The sequence below is a fragment of the Parasteatoda tepidariorum genome, chromosome 11 (genome assembly GCF_982258835.1).
Source record: "Parasteatoda tepidariorum strain Cologne lab strain chromosome 11, Ptep-v5.0, whole genome shotgun sequence".
Classification (NCBI taxonomy): domain Eukaryota; kingdom Metazoa; phylum Arthropoda; class Arachnida; order Araneae; family Theridiidae; genus Parasteatoda; species Parasteatoda tepidariorum.
The window spans coordinates 57,358,062-57,382,652 of NC_141765.1; positions in this window are offsets into that span (position 1 = coordinate 57,358,062).

Sequence of the window (24,591 nt, forward strand, 5' to 3'; positions counted from 1 at the left end):
TGGTAATTTACCTTTAGCTGTCAAGTTTATTTATTAAAATATTTGAAAATATTATAGGATTATTTGTGGTTGTGAATATTTTTATATTTTAATTTTTACTTATAATTATTATCATTACTTATTATTTTTTATGATTCATTGACATTATAGATTCATACCACACAGGGCTGTTGAAAAATAAATGTTTATTGTAATTTAATATTAAAAAAATAAGGCATTAAATTATGTTCTTTTTTTTAATCGATATTCTGGCAAATTAATCAGAGAAACATCTAATAATATTATAATAAGTTGATGCTTCATGCGAAAAATCATTTCATTAAAAAATGCAACAAATGGATGAAACAACAACCTAACAAAACAACAACCTAATACAAAACAACAACCCTATTTGTACCAAATAAATCAGTTTTAAAAATTTACTTTGTGCAACATTTATAAATTTCTAATTTAAATCCGTAGTTTATTCCGTAATCCTAAAAAATATATTTATATGTATAAAATCTGTTTTTATATAATTTAATCTATTAGAAATGCGCTTTTGTATTAATTTTCAAATCATTTGTGCTTTGCAGTAGACATCAATGTTATCTCAGCATTTATATTATCAGTACTAAATGCATTTGAAATTAATGTAATAAGGGTTTATCTGTCATACTAAGTGCAGGTAAACTCTACATTTCCATTATTTATGAAATCTGTACCAAAAGTATCTAAACATAGTTTGTTCTGGCTTTGGTAGGTTAGAATACTTAAAGGACTGTGAGGGTAAGGCTTAATGGTACTGTGCCTAGCGAATAATAGTAAGCATCTTCATACGCATGCAGGTTTTTTATGTCCATGACTCAACACAAATGACGCCACGCCGTTAAAGTTTATTTTGGGGCAAAATGGCAGAAAAGTATTAGGTATTAGTATTAAGCAGAAAAGTATTAAGTATTTCCAAATGCAAACATTCCCCATTTTTTGAGGATTGAAAAATCCAAATCCATCAAAAATAAAAGGCATATTTATTCAGAGAATGTACACTTTTGTTTCTGATTTCATTATTTAAAATATCATTTGCAGCAAATCAATTGATATATTTAAGGTTAAACGTTCAAATCATTAAGATTGAGTTCTGGTGCGAGAAATTCCAATCATTGCATCAAAACTTATCCAGACAGTTAACTCTTTTTTGCGCGATACAAATTTTAAATTCATATTAGTAACACAGATTCAATTAGAGCCATCTCCAAACTATGTATATAAACCCTATATTCAATCTTAAGAGAGAGAAAAGCTGCTCTTATTCGAAATTGAGTAAAAAAACAACTTCTGTATAATAACGTGGTTATGTACAATTTGATGAATCATTTTTTCCCTTATAATTTATTCATTCCCCAATAATTGCAATAACCACATATCAAATTAACTTTACAAAAATGGAGCACATTTTGGAAAACTAACATTATACAAAATCCTTTTTCTGGCTTTGGAAAGAAGCACGATTAAAATCCCCCATACATTAGAGTAAGTGGAATAGAACGGTTCCTTGCATTTAGAAACTTTTGCACGCCTGATAGAATTACTTTCTTTATGAAGGAACTAAAATGAAATCACTTTGATAATTATCCACGGGGAGAACCCCTTTCAACGTTTTAATCACTAGTTCCTAATTCATGGACCCCGCTCCCTCTTCGTATGGGTCTGAATCCTGCATTTGGACAAAATCCTTCAATAACTGTGAAAGCAATATTTCTGATTACAAACGATCGTTTTTCTCTATTTTGCCAACCCCAAATATCAATTAGTGGAGCTAGATTAATTGCGCTGGCGTCGTTATCTCTATTTACCCCCGAAAATAAGAGACTTTCCCTGGAATGAAGAAGAATTCAACCGTGCCTAAAAATGAATGAAAGTTTGTTGGTAACAGTATATTTTATAACGTATAGTATAAATCAGAAACTATTGAATTAGGGTTTTGTATTTTTATATTTCGCGTTTGTCGGATTTGGCATGATACGTAAGTCGATACGGTGTTTAACCTTTTTCCCTTTGTATCTCCGGTTTTAGTCAAAATATATAATTAAGTACCTCTCTTCATTTTTCGGAAAAGTATAAAATTACTACATCACTTCTCACTGTTGAAAATTTCTCAGAAAAAAATGGTTAAGTAATAATTTATTTAATTGTTGTCTTAATATATTCGAACAAAACAGTCAAATAGTCATAAATAAAATGGTATTTATATTGTTAACTGTGGAAAAAACGGTTTATTAACTGTTTTTTTAATACGGTAAAACAACCAGATTTTAGTGGCACCAACTAAACCCACCTAATGAAGCCACATAGTTCTTTGCAATCTTGTACATATTACAGTTTAGAGGGGTCATCTCGAAATCTCATGACTGACAGAACGAGTCCCAGTGTGTTGAAACCACAATATTTTATCAATTTTCTTCAACACATGAAGAATACAATGCCCATTACCTAAAGAAAAGCCTAGCTCCAATGTCTAGTTAAATTAATTTTTTTAGCAGTTTTGAAAAAATGGTTGTTGTAAAAGGTTAAAAAATCATATAATTTCATATTCATGGTTGTTAACCATACTAGTTGTAAACTGTAAGCCATTTGATAAAAAGTGATCTTCACCGTAAACATTACGGTTAATTGGAAGGACAGACTGGTGACGATTATGTTACCGTAATTTTAGAATGGTAACAGTTCATTATCTACGCCGAATTAATTAAAAAACACTTTATGTGCTTTAGTTGAAAAATTTATTAGATTTTTTAGTAGATTTCTGTTGGACACAAGATATTTCCTAACGAGTAGTATAAACCAGAGCTATTGAATTAAGGTTCCGCATCTTTATGTTTTCATATGTGTAAGTCGATACATTGTTAAATATTTCCATCTTCGTACTTCCGATTTTAGTAAAAGATATATAAGTACCTATATCACTTTGAATTCTGAAAAATTCTAAATACAATCGCATTTTTCTCGAAACACTGTCTGTTAAGCACTTCAATGTTTTTCTTTTTTTAATAAAATTGATTTTAATGCTTCACAATTTTGAAAAGAAATGTAGAAAAATTAAGATTTAATTTATTTTAAAGCTTACAACTGTAATTACAAGTTTATATCAATAAAAATGGTAAAATGCTTCACCAAAGAGGCAAAACCATTCAGTTAATAGATTAATGTAATTTAAAAATATCTATTCTATCTCTTACACGAGACTATTTTGCACAATAAATTGTATGAGTGCGTAGTTATTAAAAAGTACAATTCATTTTTATAAAAAAATAATGTTATTGATAATTAAAAGAATATTAGTTAGATAATTATTCCTAAAATGATTAATCTGAATATATTTTTTTAAATATAATACCATTATAAACAGTATTTCAACGTAAATTTCTGGTTTCGATTGCCAACTTCTTTTAATTTTAATTTTGAGGAATAAACATATAAATAAAAATGTAACTCACTTGATATTCCCTATGTATTTTTAAGCGTAAATTTAGTCATTTTTTAAAATATTAATTAACATTATATTTTAATTTTGCCTTATTAAAGGTTTGATTGGGAATTAGGGTAAACCTCTTTTTTAACGTAATAGTATGATGTAAATGTCATTTCATAATACGAAAAAATAAATAAGTTTAAGCCGTACTGTTTTAAAAATAATATTACAATTTATGATTACATATACCTCTAAGGAATATTTAAACAAAAAATGTGTTCTCAAACTAGATTGTCTCAATAATTCCCAAAAGATAAAATTTGATACATGCCATATTTAGCAATATTTAAATATTTAAGAACAAAGAAATACATATAAATTGAGCATTAATAGATTATATTAATGGAATATTTTTTCATTTGGCTTGCAATTTATGATGTGTTAAAAGTGTGATAGAACATATTTGCTTAAAAAAATACTTTGTTGACTGTTTTTTTAATGTGTAATATATGGTAACTCTTGCAAATTTAGAGCTGTAAGTTGCTATTGTTATTTAGCTCTGAAAAAGTTAATAAATTATATTCACAATTAGTGTACTTCATAACTTAGCATTTCATCTATCACCTATATTTTATAAATAGCAATTGAATTATTCAAAAATATCATTTTAGGCGTTCTCACACTGTACCATTTTAGTATGGTTAACTAGCACGGCACAAGGATGACTTACTGTGCAAAATTAGAAGCTAAATTTTTAATGCAAATACAGTCATTAAAAGCCGAAACCAGTTTCTGGAACTTTCATTTTAAAACCAGGTTTTGGGTAAAAATAAAAACCCATGATAATAATTGAGCTTTCAATAAAAATTTTATTGTTGAAATTTTTTGGATACACTTCACAAACAGTTATATGCATTTTCAAATTTTCGATTAACTAAAAGTATGAAAAAAAAAGTTTTGATGCATTGTGGCTGCATATTAAATAATTTTCAATAAAGATATAAAGCATTGAATCTTTATAAATGCTTTATTTTAGTTATTTTGCATTTTGGAAGTGTAATAAGTAAGTAAATAAAACTTTATGTATAACAATTATAATTTAAAATAAGTATTTATTGCTAGATCTTTGTTGATAGATACGTTATTGTATCTGAACTTCAAAAGCTTTCAGAAGAATATTATCATCAAAAGTTCTTTTTTTCTTTTCGTAAATTGCTAATAATCTTTCTTACTTATCTTTTAATAATACAGCTTAAGAGGAGCAATTATAAGTTCCTCTGGACTTCATAAAAAGTTTTTCTCGTCTTTAATATGACTAAGAAAATTAAAAGAGTGTAACTAACTTTAACTATTTGTAATTTATCCAGAGAGTCGAAATATTCTGCTCTAAGAAAAAAAAGTGTAGCGAAAAATATCAGAATAGGATTAAATTTACCCTGCTTCTGTCTCTATGAGAACATCAAAAATCTTGTTAATTTCTACTAAAGATCTTTGGTAAAGTTTGAAATTGAATATGGTTTTATAATATCTGATAAAAACCTTTTCTCATATTTAAGTATTGGAATGTAGTGTAATAAGAGTATATATTCATACATTGCTACACCAAGAAAAAAAAGTATGGTCAAAACAACCAGAATATGGCGAAATATATTGTATTTCGGTTTTACGGGAAAACCTAAAAGCTTGGTAGTTTTTATCGAAGTTCTTTGGTTATGATTTTGGTAAAATTAGCAATGAAATAGGGTTTTTTAATATGCGTTAAAATTCGGTAAAGGAGGTAATATCTGGTATTTCTTTCATGATGCCTTTTTTTTGTCGTATGCCTGTTCAGGCAGTGGGGGTGCGATTGTTCCTGCTTTTCAGTGGCGCCATCTATGGCCAGGAATTCGACTTCTGCCCGCGCCATTCACACAACCACAACCCGTTTATAGGGCGGGTCACATTCACACATAGAGGAGAAAGGACATAGAACACAGAGAAAGAGAAAGAAACACCCATGCCCTGCCCGGGATGCGATTTTGATGCGAGGCGTTTTTGCGTTTTTGATGGGATGCGTTTTTGATTCGAACCCAGGACCTTTCTGATGCAAGGACAGTTCCCTGTCCCAACACAGGCCGGTTGGCACATGATGCCTTACAGCATGTCATAAAAATCATTAATTCGGTTAAATTTGCCCTTTTCTTTTATATTTTTTACTGAATGCGTGGTAATAAGAAATAGAAGTTTAGAAAACCGGAATTTCCGGTAAACCATATGAATAGAAAAATTACTAAATGAATGGTTATAATACCGTATGTTTCAGTTTGATTAACCTGAATAATGTTTCTTCCATTATACACTACGGCAATTTTAGCAGATTTGGTATATGTGTAAATAAATGTATGTGCTTTTTTTAAGAACTGGCCAATAGAAAAATTCAAATCTATTCTTTATTTAGATTTTTATCAGTTTTTAAAAATTTTCAGCATTGTATCCTTTTTCTTTAAGCATTTGTAATGCATGTTGGTACTAAGCAGGTTTAAAATCAATTGTAAACTATTTTGAAACAATACTTTTAAACGAAAGTTCATCAAAAAAAGAAAGAAAAAAAGAATATTGAAAATTTCATATTTCCACAAATGTTTAACATAAAATGTTTAAAGGGTCTTAAAAGGAATTTAGAAGTGGATTTTTAAAGAACAATTTCATATTAATAGTAATAGTGATTAAATACAGTTATAGAATTTATATTAATATTGTAACTTTTATTGCAAAAAATATAATTGATTTAAAAAAAATTGTTTTTTAAATTTGTTTTTAAATAGAGTTTAAGAAAAACTACATTTAGTGATATCTGTTAAAAATAGCTTTCTAAACCAATTTATATATTATTTGCATCGGAATTAATTAATCATAAAAACGAAAGCTTACTTTTCGGATAGAATACGCTAGGGATTATTTATGCTTAAACAAACTAAAACAACGTTTGCTGAGGTGTTTGTTTATCCATTTTTATCTTAAAACAATTTTAAATTAATTCTTTGCAAAAAAATTCAGATTTTTTTCAATTATGAACTTTGAAAGAAAGTAATGAGCCTAATAACATAACACAAATTTCTACAAAAATTAACTATAAATAAAATATATTTTTGCAAAATGAAACACTTTTTCAGTAAGTTCATATATTTCAATTTAATAAGTACTAGTTATTATACATTAACATAAAAAATTTATACATTATATTAAATTAAAATTTCTATAATAAATGGCAGTTTTAATTACCTAAATTGCAATATTCATTTAGCAAGTCGGAGTCTACGCTTCTTGCTTATTTATTAACCACTCATTAAATAATCTTAAAAGTATAATACAATTAATTAGATAAAAGGGAAGCGATTTCAAATAAAACATAAAATTACTTAAGCATTTCGAATTATATTAATTAATATATTCTTTGCTTAATCAGAATTCTTTTTAAATCTTATTTACCATGTTTGAGAATCAGTCTCCTATTTTAATCAGGCTAAGTAAAGTTATATTTTTTTTCACAATTATGACAAGCTTGAGTAATTTTCAGACTTTTTGCTTTAGTTTATCATCTGTAAAAGATTTCATAATTTAATAAAAAAAAAGTAATTTGCATTAATGCTTCAATACTTTCACTATCGAATGAGCTAGTTTTAAAACTATTCATAAGATTAATTTTTGTTTTTAATGACTTTGGTATAAACAAAATTAAGCTACATTTGTTTTTGAAATCGATATATTTAAATTTGCTTCATATATGGAGCTACATTGAACCATATAATCGCATTTATTGAATTTAATTGGATTATAACCCGATTCAACTTGAATGGAAACATGGTTCAATCTAACATGCTTGATGTAGAGAGCTACGTTGAACCATATCTTCGTATTTATTAAACTTGATTACATTATAATCTGATTCAACTTGAATGAAAACATGGTTCAGTCTAACATGCTTGTAGGGTTACGTTGAACCATATCGTCGTATTTATTAAACTTAATTATATTATAATTCGATTCAACTTGAATGATAGCATGGTTCAATATAACATGGTTATAGAGTTACGTTGAATCATATCGTCGTATTTATTAAACTTGATTACATTACAATCCGATTAAACTTAAATGGAAACATGGTTCAATTTATCTGTCTTTATGTATAGAGCGACGTTGAACCATATCGTTGTATTTATTAAACTTTATTACATTATAATCCGGTTAAACGTGAATGGAAACATACTTTAATTTAACACCTTATTATTGTTGCAAAATATTTAACATTTAAAAATGAAACTGTTAGTATTTACTTTTTTAAACCAATATTATTTTACTTAAATATAGTAATATACTATTTAAAAAAAATAAGAAATTTAGTAATTAATTACCTTAAATATAAGCTTAATTTCCAAGGAACTAATTCACCAATTAGTCATGTGTTTCTTTTTACGATTAAACAGAATATGTAATAGGAGATAAAAAAAAAGGCTAAAATGGACAAAACAAACATTTCTTCACTAAGAAAAAAGTTGTCAAAACTATCTGAATATGATAAAATTTACCATGTTTCAGCCTCTATGGGATTACTAAAAAAGTTCGGTAATTTTTGAATAAGAGCTTTGGCATTGATTTGGTTAAATTAACTATAAAATATGGTTTTATAGTATGTGATAAAATCAGTTAAATGTGGTAATTTAACGATGATTACCTAGAGAATTAATTACTGACACAAAACTTAACTTAACTTAAGTAACTAAATTTTATTTATTTTTTATAGTAATATTTAGTAATATTTTTTATACATTAAGCGCTCCTTTATTAGTTCTATTTATTTTCCTACGGTGAAACATTTAAAAAAAGTAATGCTTTAATACATTTTATAATTTATTTTTTATTTAAAATGTGATGACATTTTAATATTTTTTAGAGTGATTAAATTATTTTAATGGTTTGCTCACATAATTAGAATCATCATTGAAATTTAATACGGATTTGCCAAACAATGTTCTGAAATATCTAACCAATTCATTTTAATTTAATTCTTTTCAACTAAATAAATACTAAAAATAGATTTTAGATGGATCTCTCGAATTTTATCGGAATTTCATTTTACCATTTATCGAAATTTTAAAGCCTTTGTTAAAAAATGAATATGCTAGTTAGTGATCTCCAATTAATATTTATTTGGGGAAAAACAATAAAACTATGAAAATTGACAAAAGCGTACTATCGTGAAATCTAAACCTGTTTGATTGTCCGAGGAAACAGTGAGGAGCCTAAAGTTAATTATTGGATGCGAATCCAAATTTTCCCTCGGAGACTTGTTTTTTTCATTTTACACAATTCGGGCAAAAATACCTTTATCTATAGTAGTGGTGTTTCTAGTAAAATCAAAACCATAATTTTGGTAATAAAAACCAACATATATATATTGTATTCCTTTCATATGGAAACGATTTACTTGACATTTTGGTTTTCAAATTTATAGTTCTTATTACCACACATTTAGTACAAAATACAAAACTGAAAAGTAAATTTGACTAAATAAATAGTTTTTATGCCATGCTCTAAGGTATCATGATAAAATTACCACTATTTACCACTTATACCAGATTTTATCATAGGTTATAAAAGCAAATTTCATTGTTTATATTGCCATTTTTTATTGTTTTTATATTATTATTTTGCTGCTTTATTGTTTATATATAAGTCTTAACCAACCAGCTCCAGTAAAAATTATCGAATTCTTCAGTGCCCCATACAGTCAGAAACACGATCAATTTTACCGTATTCTGGTAGTTTTGGCCACATTTATTTTCTGTGTAACTTCTTGATTAGTGGCAGATTTAAATAGGTGTGTACTATGCCAACTACGCCTAAGGCGTGTACCATGCCAATTTTAATTTTTGAATGGATTCAAAAAATATATATTCAGAGTAGTTATTGAGGGAAGCTGTGTATATAGACTGTTGTGTAAAATTTAAGCGAATTTTCAGATTCGTCTGTTGATTTCTTAAACTGCTTTGATTTGAACATAAGTTGATACAATACCATAAATAGCCATTCAAAAGTTATAATACACACTTTCACCATTCAACAGCTATAATACACAAATACAACATTCAAAAGTTATAATACACGTATTTATTTTTTTCATATTAAATTTCTCTAATTTCTTATAACAGGAAGTTTCATGAAATACTAATCCATCAATTATAATTTCTGTACCAAAAATGAATGCAGCTCTTTTTATTTAACTGAACTTTTTTAAGCTAATTTTATATCATGGAAAAGCGCTAATTAATAAATGACTCTAAAATTAATTAAATGCAAGTTTTTTCTCATTTTATCTTTGAGTAACGTTAACAGAGTTAAGTTCTGTAAGAATGCAGGGAGCTCTCGAAACCTAAAGTAGTATGATGATTCTTTCTGAATGCTTCAAATAGAACTTTAATGAATCTTACTTCTTTACATCTAATACATGATTTCATAATTCTTAATGACTTAGGAAAGGAGAGGAATGAAAAATGCATTAAATAATTGGATAAAAGTTAAAAAATAACTTTCATTTTACAAAATTTTCTGAAGTTTCTACAAAGAGCCTCGTTAGCCGAGGAAATCATAAATGAAGTTCTTCAACTTCGAAAGATTTTATCAAATTATTCTAAACCAACAGCTTAAATTTACTGAGAGCAACAACACTTAAGTAACCGTTTGTGAGTAAAAGCCGTTTTATTAAATGAAGTCGGTGTATATTTAATCTCTTACTTAACTTGCCCTTTTACATTTGTTCAGAATAAACTGTCACAGACATTCTGTAGAAATTGTTGATGTCAATAACGTTTTTACGAACGGAATGCGTTGAAGAATGCAGGCCTAATTAGTAGCTCAACTTTCGATAAATCATCGTTTTACCGCATTAAAAGGTGAACTAACTAAGGCGTAAAGAATATCCTTTGAAATAAACAGATTGATGGCAAAGTACTGCTTAATGAAGTGGACAAGAAACACAAGGAAAGTTCTCGAATTAAGTGGATACGGGGTCATTACCCTAATGTTGTTACGAAGATTGACAAACTCACAAAATGATGGACATTAAGGATGCGACTAAATTACTTCGTTCTTTAGTTAAAAGGAAAACAAATTTCCCTGATTATGTCACCGTTTAAAGTCATTACTATTTTGCTTTATTAAGTATTTGTTAACTTTTTCTCGTTGCCGCAGAAAGGTTAATGGGAGTTATCTCAATTAAATAGAGAGCACTCACGCAGGTAAGTGACAAAGTGGGATTGATTGCTTTAAATGTTTTCTTTCACTAAACGTCGATCGATGAGTTAAGTTCTGAGTTTCGATAAATAAAGCTTTTTATAACAAAGAGTGATTTGAAAGTTTTGTTCACTGTTTAACTTTTAAATGGTGATGAAGGAACCAGAAAATGAATAATTGCTTTTCTCATTCTTTAATTGTCATACGTGTTATTACATCAATTAGGAATTTGTTTAAGTCCAAGTAAAGTATTAATTTAGAAAGTACTCTTAGTTTTGTTTAAAATTAATCGTATTTCTTAGTATCACTATTTGTATTTAAATTGTATATCAATTTCTACTCAGTGCAATGAAAAAAAAACGCTTCAATGGTTAAATTATCTTTTTCTTCTGATATAAAATATAAGTATTGGATGAAACTAATGCATTGCGATGGGCATATACCAAGCTTTCTTAAAATTATTTTCAGTTTGAAACATTGCTAATCGGTAATAGTAACAACGTTTATCTAATTTGCAGTATTCTGATTGATTATAAATTTAATTTTTGCTTATTTAATGTAGAACTTAAATTACAACTCTCATTCAAATAAGTGACTTAAACTATTGGTTAGGTATAACGTTGTGAGAAACATTCTTTCAATGTGTAATATTTTTACTTAGAAATATTATAGATTCGTACCGATAACAATTTTTCCAAAGATGCAATCATATAGTTACTTATTGTTTGTATCATTTAAAGTAAAGCTGAAATACGGTTCAAATCAATACGGTAAATTCAAAATCTGTGTCAATCTCAATACACTACAACAAGAGGGAAAAAAACATTTCAATGGGACTTCAATTTCCACTTATATAAAAGATAAAATCTTAATTAGATATATAAAGTTGCTCTGGGACATATTTTAAAAATTCTTTTAAAATATTTTTAATTAAAATGTTATTAATTGGTGAGGCTAACACTTAACAGAGCTGTGATCATCTGGTTGGGTAAGGTATTTACTATCGCTTATTTAGAGTGAAATTAAAATTAATTATGTCGTTGGAATCAATTCTAATGTCATTATAAAATGTTTTTCCTTTGTTCAATTTTGATTTTTTTCTGTATTTTCAAATTAAAGTCGAGGCAACTCAAGGGATAGAGCATTTTCCTCCCAATGAGGTGTTCCAGGTTCGAATCCCAACGGTGTCTGGTTGATACGAATTCTTCTCCTGGCGAGCACCGACCACAGAATTGACTTTAAATATCTTCAGTGGTAAACGGATCATATGTTAGAATCACCTTGCTGCAGGGCTAATCGCGCGAGATTTTCGTGGTTTTCATCTCCTTAAAACGAAGATGCTTGTTAGTTCCATCAAAAAGTCCTCCAAGAAAGCTAGTTTGTCCTAAAGCTTGATCCAAGAGCTTCATTGTCTTCTGAGCTGGTTTCAAAAGTACGAGGGCTACGAATTTGAATAATCGTTAACTTAGAATTAAGACGGCTGCTCAACGTCAGTTATAAAATATAGTAAAATTAATATAAGTAATTATCGATTCACGAACTTGGGTTATAACTCAACATTACAATCTATCAGATTGGAATATCCATATAGATTCAACATAGTTAACATAAACAAAATTATTACTTCAGTAAATAATATTCGGATTCTTAAATTACAACCATTTTTACTTGAAGTAAAATGGATGAGCTTATGATGCAGTATATTACTTAGGCTGCATATGATACAAAGCAAATAAATAAGCTTCAAATAGTTTGTTATGCAAAACTAGCTAAGTGCAAATGGACAGTAAATAATAATCGACCTTTTCTTAGACGGCTGATCTACTTTCAAGAGTTTACCTGAGTGTTACTAGACTGTTTTATCTAATGAATACAAAAAGTGACGAGCAAGCAGTTTGTAGAGTGTAGTTGACATATGATGTATTAGGATGACGGAGATTTCTTCCCTGCCTTATAAATAATTCCAAGATGCATTATCTTATTTTAGTTCTTCTTTATAATCTACATTTACGAAAAACAAACCCCTCGCTTCATTATATTTTGTTTTAGGAAAAATATTTTGTTTTGGCTACTTTCTATGCTTTATGGTACGACATTATTGTCTAAAGTTTTATTCCTTTTCTACCAAAACAAGTAAATGTGAAACAAAATTATTAAAGTTTACCAATGCAGCTAGAGGAATCACTAATAAGTTAGAAGCTCAAGAATTTTAGGGGAAAGTAAATGTTAAAATTGTAATTCAAAGTGGAACATCATACAGGACAAAAAATTTTCATATGCCGTAATAATTACAATAATAATTATTGTAAAATCACTTACCACCTTATCACTCTAATTAAACCTTATTATAAAATATTACGGTGAACTATTTTACGGTAGAAACGGATCTTACGGATGATGCACCCACAGTCCTGGCACTTTATACCATAATTTGATCCTGACTTTTTTACAGTGTACTATGCAGGGAATACATAGTTACAAATTTAGGAAGTTAAGACAAAAGGGTAACAGGCTTATAATTGGTTAAAAGCAAATAACATAAACATTTATTTCCTGTAGATTTAACTGGAAGTGCATCTATAAGGTTTCATTATTCGTCGGAATATCAAAATTATAAGTATGATCTTTTTCTTTTAACAATTCAAAGTTTCTACTACGCGTAATAATAGCATCCTAGTATGTAGTTATACATCCATATATTTTGAAAAATAATTAACTTTCTAAATATTTAGATATTCAGTTCTTGGTAAAATTTATTATGTTTATTTGAACCAACTATGCCGTCAAATGGTTAATATTTTTTTCTGAAAAGTAAATTATAGTAGAAAATTTTGAAAACGGTAAAAAATTATTATTTCTTTTTTTTTTCCATTGGCAGGCACTGAATTTTAATCTTTTGCCTATGAAGACGCCAGAATTGTTGCTCATTTAGCGTTACCCAGTGGGCATCTGTGAACCAAAGTCACAGAGGCGATATATATTTAAAAAGTTGGATAATTTAGTTAATAATTTTTGGCCAATTTGGCACTTATTTTGGTTAGTAAGTAACGAAGCGAAACTGGCTAGTAAGAAACGTAGCTTAATGCAACTAGCCTGATTTTGAATCAAAATAAGAAAGTAAGGTTTTATGGAAAGTTTGCTCAGTGGGATAATTGGCTGTGTTATTTTTCATTTTCATAATCCGTTATCTAGAAATATTTGAAGTCGCTTTTCGCAACTTTAAAGTTCCTTAAAATGTATGTTGTAAATCAAATTAAATAAGTAAAATTCTTACTCTTATGCATTTGTATACATAATTTGATCCATTACGAAACTGAAAGAGGAAGCTCTACCGCAGGTGAAACGCTTCATGACAAATTCTGGTTTACCAAAATAACTATTTTGAAATTCAAAGTATAGAAAAAATTAGTTTCGAAGGAAAACTTAAACCATAAAGCGTCAAATGCTTAAAAATATTTTTTAAAATATCAAATTACAAACAAATTATGATAAAATTTCTTCCCTACTGCGTAATCCTGAGCAATTCTTCCATAATTTGTTTGAGATTTGATATTTGGAAAAATCATAAAGTTTCAACTCCTGATTTTTTTTCAAAATATCAAAATTCAAAAAAAAAACATTATTTGTTTGAATTTGGATATTTTGAACACCATAAAGTTGATTTTTCTTTTCAAATAATCAAAAATCAAACAAAATTATTTGTTTGTATTTTGAAAAACAATCAACTTTCAAATCCTGATTTTTTTTTCAAAATATCGAAATACAAGCAAATCGTGGTAGGATAAGTCAGTATTACGGTGTAGGGACTTAATTTTATTATAATGTTTTTGAAATTTGAGATTTTTAAATGATTTTTCAGTATTTTAAACATCGTGTTAAACTTCATGTCTCTTGGTTCCTCCGAGCTCGAATTTTTTCTTAATTTAGTATTTCAAATTACCAATAGACATGAACTAGAATTTGTCATGAAACTTTTTTTGCCACTATATATCGCCCTCTTAAGCTATTTAGAAAAAAGTTCATAACATTAAGTCTTTAAAATAATACATTACTCACCTAAGTTTCTTTTTTTTTCAATCTGCATATGATTCTATAGTTCACCCAATGAGGTTCCTTACGTGTTATCTTTCTACAGAATAAGAACTTAAAGTGGCATGAAGAAGGGAAAGCAAATGGGGCAATTCCCTCAGGCATGCAGTCAACGAACAAGAAACTATTACTTTAAAAAATTTACTTATTTAAAAAAATGAATTTTTAAACAGGTAAATATTTGGCTCAAGCAAAATATTTAATGAAGAATAAATTATGATTTTCAAACAAGTTTGACTAAAATGTTTTTAGATCAGTAAATTTTAAATATGCTTCACATTTAGAAAAAAAAATATTTTGCTTGAAATAATATTTTTTCACCATTGGTCAATATTTTCTTAAATTTATGGAAAAATGGATTTAGATTTTTATAAATACATATTTATCCATAGTTTTGGTGCTTAATTTTTTGCTCTCTCTAAAGCTCTAAATATTTTTTGCTGTCTTTAGCCCCCTCTGACATCATAAACTTTTTTCTTGAGGGATTTTTAATTGAGTTGTTTGCCACTGACGTGATTTCGCTTTACACGCTACTAAGTTTTACGTTTTAAGTAATCTTGAAACTGCCCAAATTCATTATAACTGCTGTTACCATAAGTTTTAGCTTGAGATAACCTCTCATTTTATGTGAGCATGAATCTTTTATTAGATCCTTTTCTTGAGAAATTTTTGAAAAACATTAGGTGAAATTTTTAGTTAAAAATATTTATTAATAATAATTTAATCTTTATTATTACCATGTAAAATAAATTGGTTTTAATCAAACTAAGATAATAGTATTATTGGTTTAGATAATATTATATACCATAATTTCTTCAATTTAAGGCAGGTTACCATTACCTAAAGTTTTGTAATAATTTTTTAACGAAGAGTAACTAGCATTAGAATTAAAAAGAATAATGTGTAAGAAAAGCAGTAAAAAAGAGTCACCTTTAGTAGTAAAAAATGTTATAAATCGAAATTTTTATTTACGACTCAAATTTCATTAACATTTTTGCTTAAAAAAGAAAATTAAATGCATAATATTCTCAAGAAACAGAGAAAGAACATTTTTCCAGCTGTAAGATTACCGCAAAATAAAACATATTAAAGTTTTGAATTTTTTGGAAAAAATGTGAGCGTGTTAAAGGAATGCTAACGAGAACTGAAATAAAATTTCAAATAAGATTAAAAAGCCTGAAATGTTTCTCTGAAACTCTAATTAAACATCCATTATGCATGCAACTCAAATAACTGTATAAAACCATTCCAAGTTATTATTTTTTCATCTGACACTCCAAGCGGTTTATTCCCACGTCATTTTACTCTTTTACTTAAAAAATTTTACAATTTATAAATTACTAATTGGAATTCAAATTCAGTTTCTCGCACATTGTCAACTCATTGTCGAGCTGATGGTATTGTGTATTTGATCTCAAAATAATAAAAAAACAATTTTGCTAAATATACCCGTGAAATTATGTTTAAGGCGGTAAAACGACGCCAATGATTCATTTTTTAACACGAATGATAGCCTCAGAAAAATTGTAGTGATAGCAACGTGAGCTCCAAAGTCACAAATTGAGGTATGAGGCTAACACGAAGATTACACCTGTTACTGATTCGCATGAAAATACGAAATGTAAATTCGAACTAAACTGTATGCAGTAGATAACGAGTGGTTGTTATGGTACACTGAGAAAAAAGTATGGACAAAATTACCAGAATGAGATCAAATTTACCGTGTTTTGGCTCAATGGAAACACCAAGAAAGTTCGGTAATTTTTACCGAAGCACTTTGTTAATTATTCTGGTAAAATTAACTATAAAATATGATTATATAATATTGATAAATTTTGCAAGTGTGGTAAAAATTGGTAATTTTATTACACCATAGAGCATGGTACAAAAGTCGCATTTGATTAAATTTATTTTTCAGTATTGTATTTTTTTAATTAAATGTGTGGTAATTAGAACAATATATTTGAAAGACAGATTTTGAAACAATATGAACGGAAAAATTGACCATATGAACGGAAAAATTGCAAAAGAAATGGTTTAAATAATATATGAGGGTCTCGGTAAGGTGTCATACCATGAATATCAAGAACCATTAGACAATTTTAGAATTTTAGTGATTGCACTAGGAAATAAAATCATGAAACAGTTTAACGTGCTGAGCAGGAATAAAAAATTGAAAAAAAGGCGTTTTCTTTTCTCGTGATTTTTACGTCTTCTGCGTAACAAAGGGGCTCTATTATCAATGTATGCATTCTATAACCCATTATATAGTATTTGCTGTATTATTTAATTATTTTTATAACATAATAATACTATTTAAATAATAATATCTTATATAATATGCATTATTTATGTAGTATATGTTACTTCTATAGTATATTCCGTTAAGTACGTACAAGAAAAATGAACTCCACTCATTGTAGTTAAAATCTTAAAAGCCGTTTTATGAGGCCTGCAAGAACTCTTAAATGCCCGTTGAAAGACCAAGTTGAAAATTTAGTTGAAAGAGTGAAAAGCAAATTCGGGATACGATTGAAAAATTTAGAGCAATTAGTATTCGTAATATTTTATTAAAATACCTATACATATATAATTAATTTTTTTTTACTTTTCATCTTTGTGTTAACATCAAATTGACATTGTAAAAAATTCCATATCAAATTATCGTAAAAAGTACCGGTAATCAGGATACTGGTTTCGAATGAATTACGGTAAAAAATTACGCTAAAAATGACGGTATGATACTTTACAGATAAAATGGATTTTACGGTAAAATGAATCTTACGAATCATGCACTCTATGTGTCGGCACTTTATACTGTAATTTGATCCGGAATTTTTTAACAGAGCTTTAGAAATTGACTAAACATTTAAGAAGCGAGAACTTTCTGAAAATTTGTTTCCTATTGTTATTCGAGTCAGAATGGTTAAGTAAACAAAAGAAACAGAATCTTTATTTAAAACGTTTGGTATGTGGTGCCTCTCCAACGTAACTAATCTCTAAACTTCTCTATTACTTAGTCAGAAAATACTCATTTCAAACTATAAAAATTTTGTCAGAAATTACGAAAGATATTTTGCGCAGTTTCATATATGTTTTATAAGATTTTCCGTTAGGCAAATATCGCAGAATAGATGTTTTTCTGTAGTTGCAGACAGGTCGCGCAATTTTTAAAACAAAGCATTTCCAGCAATTTTACATACACTAACAATGAATACTAATTCTTTAATCTCACTACAAATACGCTCTAATTCAAAGTATAGGATATAAATCCTGCTAAGTCTTATACAAATCAGCCTAAATAATTATGATAGCCTACTCACTTTACTTTCTCGTTTATTCCATAGCGCTATAAAAGAGGCTGTTACCAAGAGTCTTACTGATACAAAGGAAATGTTGGCTTTAATAGATTTGCGCCTCAAATATTTCCCTTGGTTCAAATCTATTTTCTGCGAAACTGTCCAGCTTTAAATGGCCTAACCCCATATCTGCAGTTTCAGTGATTCATAGCTGCAGCAATTTCTGACTCTAAGGGTGTCTCTAGTCGTTATCACGAATCACATTTCCTCAATCGCGCTTCCTTTAGTGATAAGGAATTCATCAAGTACAATAGTAAGCTTAGTTGCGGCACTCTTTTGTTAAAAATTGACAGATATTACTTTTGTTTTATATCTTTCAGGTTCTGCCGTGGCTGATATATAGGAATTATTCTAGCAAAATCCATAACAAAAATTTTCTTATTTGTACCTGCATAAGGCTTTTTATTATTTTAATGTTATTATGTAATTATAAAGAATCCTTATACTAAATAGTGTGGTTTGATTTGAAAGAAAACGTGAAAATGCTATTTTTATAAAATTTATTACTTTTTTGCATTCCATGGCAGTGTAACTCATTAACTTCGGTTAACATTCTATATGCATCAATGAGTATAATATGAGTTATATTGCTACAGTGATCAGTTACATCGTAACTCATCACTGTAACTCATATAAGGAATTTTGAATATCATATTCTGCACTATCTAAAAATAAGTATTTAGACACCTATGCAAATGACTATATCTGCCTCCTGAGATACGTCACACCCCCCCCCCTCCGGTATATATCGTGTAGGGAACAACATCGGTCCCATGCAAGATGCCTACTGCACTATTTTGGATGACAATGCGCTTCCTACGTTGTGACAGTTTTACGGGGTGGACCCCTGTTACTTTCAGGACGACAATGCCAGCTGTCATGTTGTGAGGGTCACCAGGGCTTGGTATGGTGCCAATGGGGTTAATTGAATGAACTGGCCTGCCCAGAGTCCAGTTCTGAACCCTATCGAGAACCTCTGGGACGACTTGGATAACCGAATTAAGGGGTGTAATACCCGTCCAAAATCGGTGAAGGAACTTACATGTCTTCTCCAAGTCGAGTGAAAGAAAATACCACTAGCCGTAACACAAGGACTTGTGGAAATCATGCTCCGGAGGGTTCAGACTGTAATTGTCCCTCGTGGTGGCTCTACCAACTATTGATTATGAATAAAGTTTGTTTTTCTTTTCAATCACACGTGTTCAAATACTTATTGGCATATAGTGTATCAGTGAATATCATATTTTATCAGGTGCTTTTATATGCAATATGAGCATTATATTATACATTTTATAGTGTTCTATGTATTACTTATTTTTTACAGTATTTGCTGTATTCATCAAGTACAATAGTAAGCTTAGTTGTGGCACTCTTTTGTTAAAAATTGGCAGATATCTCTTTTGTTTTACATCTTTCAGGTTTTGTCGCGCAAGAATATGAAGATATGAATTATTCTAGCTAGAACCATAGTAAAAATTTTCTTAATTGGACTGCATAAGGCATTTTTTTTAATTTTATTATGTAATTATAAAGTAGTTCTTATAATAAATGGAGTAGATTGATTTTAACGAAAACGTGTTAAAATGTTATTTTTATAATATATATATATTCCATGGCGATATGAAAATTTTTAGAAGCCGTTTAATGGAACCTGAAACAGCTCTGGGACTCCGAGATAGATAAACTTAGCGAAAGAAACGTAAAGATAATTTGGAATGCGAAGTTTGGAGCAGCTAGGTTTAGGTATTCCTAATATAATTATAATATATATGTATATACCTATATACATATCTATAAGCGTATACGCCTCCGAAAAAGAAAAAAAAGACGTAGCTAATATTGTTTTTTTTTCTTCATATTTTATGTTTACATTGAATTCACTAGAATTTGATTAATTATTAAAGAAGCGAGAATTTCAATTACTCTGTTTAATGTGGTTTTACTTGGATTTTGGATTAAATTTTTCGACTTAGATTTTATCAAGTTTTTACAGTTTTTGTCATTTTTTCTTCATATTTATACCAAATTTAAATCATCAAACAAATGAGACAATGTTTCATTCTGCTATTTATTCATGGAGGTCTTCACTTGCAAAATAGTCTTTTGATTCTTTAAAGGATTAATAACTGGAGAGTTTTCCCGTCAGTCCGAAATGAACATTTTATTTTTAACAAAGTATTCCTTCGGTTTTAAGAATTTTGGTTAGGAACCAAATCTCATTAAAAAATTCCTGGAAATTACCTATTTAACTTGTTCTTGTGCTGTTTTCTTATTCTAGTTTCTCCTCCTCTTCATTTCTACAAGAAGAACAGGTGGTTCTAGGTCATCGCATGAGCCGACCGAACTGTTTAGAGGTCAGGAAACTGGACTTGCTTCAGAAAGGTTCTGGTTTCGAATCCCGCTCAAGGCATGGATGCTCTTTCATTATCTGTACTATCAGTCCTTACTGTGGGAGCAACGTTGGCCCACTTAATATGGTGTTCTTGAGGAGTCCTCCCGGTAAAACGTCTGAATTGGTGAAATCTTATCAGAAGTGGACATTGGAAATATAAAAAATGGTTATCGCATGAAAAAACAAAAATTTTCGTATCTAAAAGTTCGAAAATCCGAAAACTTATCCTAGATTCAATTAGCACTCTCTCTATTATTGTATTTTTTAAAACTTTTTAATTATTTAAAATTAGCTTAATTTTTAAATATGAACCTCTAATTATTTACTTTCCAACTAAGAAAAATCGGAGCAATCATTTGTTTTTAAATCAGATAATAGAAAAACTTTTTTTTAAAAATGTATAATCAACTATTTTGAGCATTTACATTTCTTTCTTCGAATTTTCCCTAGCCAGTTAAGTTATTCTTCAAATATGATTTTCTAATTTTTTTCAAAATTCACGAAAGTTTCTTAAATAGATTATGGTTGGGGATATTTGCTTACCATGAATGTAAGTTAAATCAATATGAAATCTAATGCAAAAAAAGAATTATTAACAAAATGCAAAATTAACAGCTTAAGTTTATAACCAGAAAAGCTTTTGAAACAGGTAACACAATTTCAAATCTCTTAGTTTATTTGCTCAAAGTGCTTACCATATACCAAATACAAATAGAAAAATCATTTGGGTGAAGTTGCAGACATGGTGTGATTAGACTATGAGGTCGTTACCATTTGGATGTCCCCCAGATATTTTCGTTTTTTTTCCATGTATTTCCATGTGTTAATTTAAAACAAAAGGCCATCAACAGAAGCATGAGATCTCCAAATCACCATCTATTCGTAGACCCTTCATCGTGAGCTAAAAATAATGACATTATTATGTATTTTAAGTGTATATGAAACTACCAAAATTTGAAGTATCTTATTTTGATACAAAAACTTTGATAACTGCATAAGTTTGAAAAGTAATTGATTTCAAATAAGTATACAATATATACTATTTTTAGAAGTATACTATTTAAGTACTACTATTAACCTATTAAGTATACTATTTACCTATTTATTATTACCTATTTATTATACTATTTTAAAAAGTATACTACTTTTTAATAAGTATATATTAGTATAGTATATAAGTATAGTACTATTTCAAGAATAATATCAACCATATTTTTGCTGAATAAGTTTGATATTTGTTATCTTAATTTTAATATTAAAATTTTAGCTCGTGAAGTTTAAATTCTGAGATTTAATACGGTTGTTAAAAGCGGAGTTTCAAAACTTGCGCCCTTTAATTATTCACCCGATGCTATTGAATACATAAGAACAAATACATATGCTTACCTTTCGTTATCGTACTATGCAAATCTCTCGCTATTCAGTGAAAATAGAGAAAATACTTAGCAACTTTTGATAACATTTTGGAACGAACTCCGGGTATATGACTAAAATTTTGGGCCGAGAAAATGTACCACCTCCTAGTTCATTAGCCTAATCAAAGGGTAGAAGCGGATATTAAGGCATATTCAAACGCTGTGGAGTCCCACTTTTAAGTATGCATTTAAAACTCCACCAATTAAAAGAGGTTACATAAATTAAAGCCTCAGCAATTAGGTTAAACAATGTTTGCTTAATGCCTCTATGAGCTACATGGGTCTGACTGACAACACGAAATTTTAAACGACCACTTGCTTGGGTTTTGGTAAGCGCTTAATGGAAGGGAAAGAAATTATTTCAAAGATTGTAGAGACAATATATTCTTGTTTTATTGGAAATTTAAGTTCGTTGAATAAGTCATAGTACTAAAAATACACTATTTAATTCGAGTGTTATTGCTATTAAATTTATAGTTTTTTGCTTTACTTTTTTCTTAGTGAAATATATGTTATTTTCTAAAATATGTATATATTTAACAACTTAATAGAAATTTTTTAAGAAAAATAAGTTATTTTTTCAGCAATTTGTTTTATAAATCTTGGATAAAATAACTTGCTCCAAAACTCCTCTAACCACAATGTATCTATACTTATTCGAGTAATATAGATGATGAGTTAGATAAAATTTAATATCTATAAATAAAATATTTAATCCATGGAATCACAACACTGGTGAACATTTTTTTTCCTGTTACATGAAATTTGCTTAATGGATCTTAGATACTTTCGTTTCACTGATTTCAATTTACGACCGATTTTTTTATCCAAGCTCCAGCTTGTCCAATTACATCACCAGGATTGAAAAGGCATGGGAGCTCATGTCCAGAAAGGTTTCAATACGCCTCTTGGGGTGCCTCCCGATTATGAACTGTTTCTTCTTGTGTTTCTGAACAGGTCATAATAAGGAAGCGCTCTTAAACACACACGACGACATTTCCGGGAGTAAGTTCCTATGCATAATTCTGATAATGTACCCCACCTTTTGTCCTAAGTTTTTCACAACATTTCTCAGTGGCATCCAAGCTTTTGTGGCTAAAATTAGCATTTCGATAAAATTTGTTTCAAAATTTTGGTTTTTTTTTATTTAGGGTTTTTATGTGTAGGTAAATTGAATTCAAAGTTAAAATTTTGAAATACACTGAAAATACCAAGAAAACAAAACAAAATGGTGGCTGAAATATGGCGGGCCAAAGAAAAAAATATATGTAGTACGTTTAAATAATTAAATATAACAATGAAAATATAATAATTTTCGTAATTTTATATTAAAAATGAAAAATAAATTATATTTCCGAAGTAATATTACGAAATAACGCGAATTAATTTCAAAATAAAGCGAAAACATGAAAAAAAAACATAATTTTTGTTTTTCGGTATATTTAGTCCACCTTTTTCAATATGGGCAAAATGGGGCAGGGTTTTCAGAAAGACGAAACATCAAAGAAGACAACAAAAAAAAGTTTAGCTAATTACCTGTTGGAACTTTTTGGAGATAAGTTTCGAAAGTGATTCAGACATTGTAAAATGTAAAATGAAAAGTTTGTCAAGAGTATTAACTAATCCAACAAATTGAAAAATTGTACTATAATTTCAGACTAATTACTCTGATACCTATATATACTTCTGAAATATAAATTTAAAAGTCACATTAATAAAATTTCTTTAAACTTATTTTTCACTGCATTGTACTCTCGTCTGTCCAAAAAGTAAATTGTAATGTTTGGAATGATTATGAATACTTAATTTGGGCGATATTAAAACTGCCTACACATATTTTAGTTGAAAATTTAATTTTGACTTCTGACCAAAGATCATGGTTTTCTGGCCCACAGTGCATTTAAGTGATTTCCTGTTATATATAAGGTTTTTAAACTTCTACATTTCAGCTATAAATAGATTAAAAATATCATTTAAAAAAACCTGTAGCTTTAGGAGCCAAAATAACTTCAGATTTGAAATCCCCATACCCAAATAAAACAAGATCAAGTATTTTTTCAATTAGTGCAACAACAAAAAAGTGTTCCCAAGTGTAATCTTTAAAATATGCCTTATTGTGAATTATTTAGAATATCACCGCTATCACATTGCATCATTTGACGAACAATAAATATATCCAATGAAAGGTAATTTAATATAGTATATGCTTTCGTCATTACGATGTATTTTTCTCCTTCCGAAATCCCAGATTTGACAATTATCAAGTATCAGTATCCCTAAAGTATTAATTTATGTAATCATAATCTTTAAGGTATGATGTAATACGTAATATATCATTATTACTTAAGTATCGTCTATTGCACAATCTAACTACTGTCAATTTCTTCAATGTATCATTTATTATATACTCTATCAAATATCACTCTCTAATGCGTTATTTATTGAATAACGCTTCTTTTTGTTCCATAATCTATCTGTTATTGTCTAATATGGATCAGTTCTCGCTAACGTTATGGTCCTTTTGGAGAAAATGACATTTTATTCTAGATTTATTTCCACCAGTATCTGAACTATTTGAATTATCTGAACTATCTTAGTATAATACTTTATCTTGTG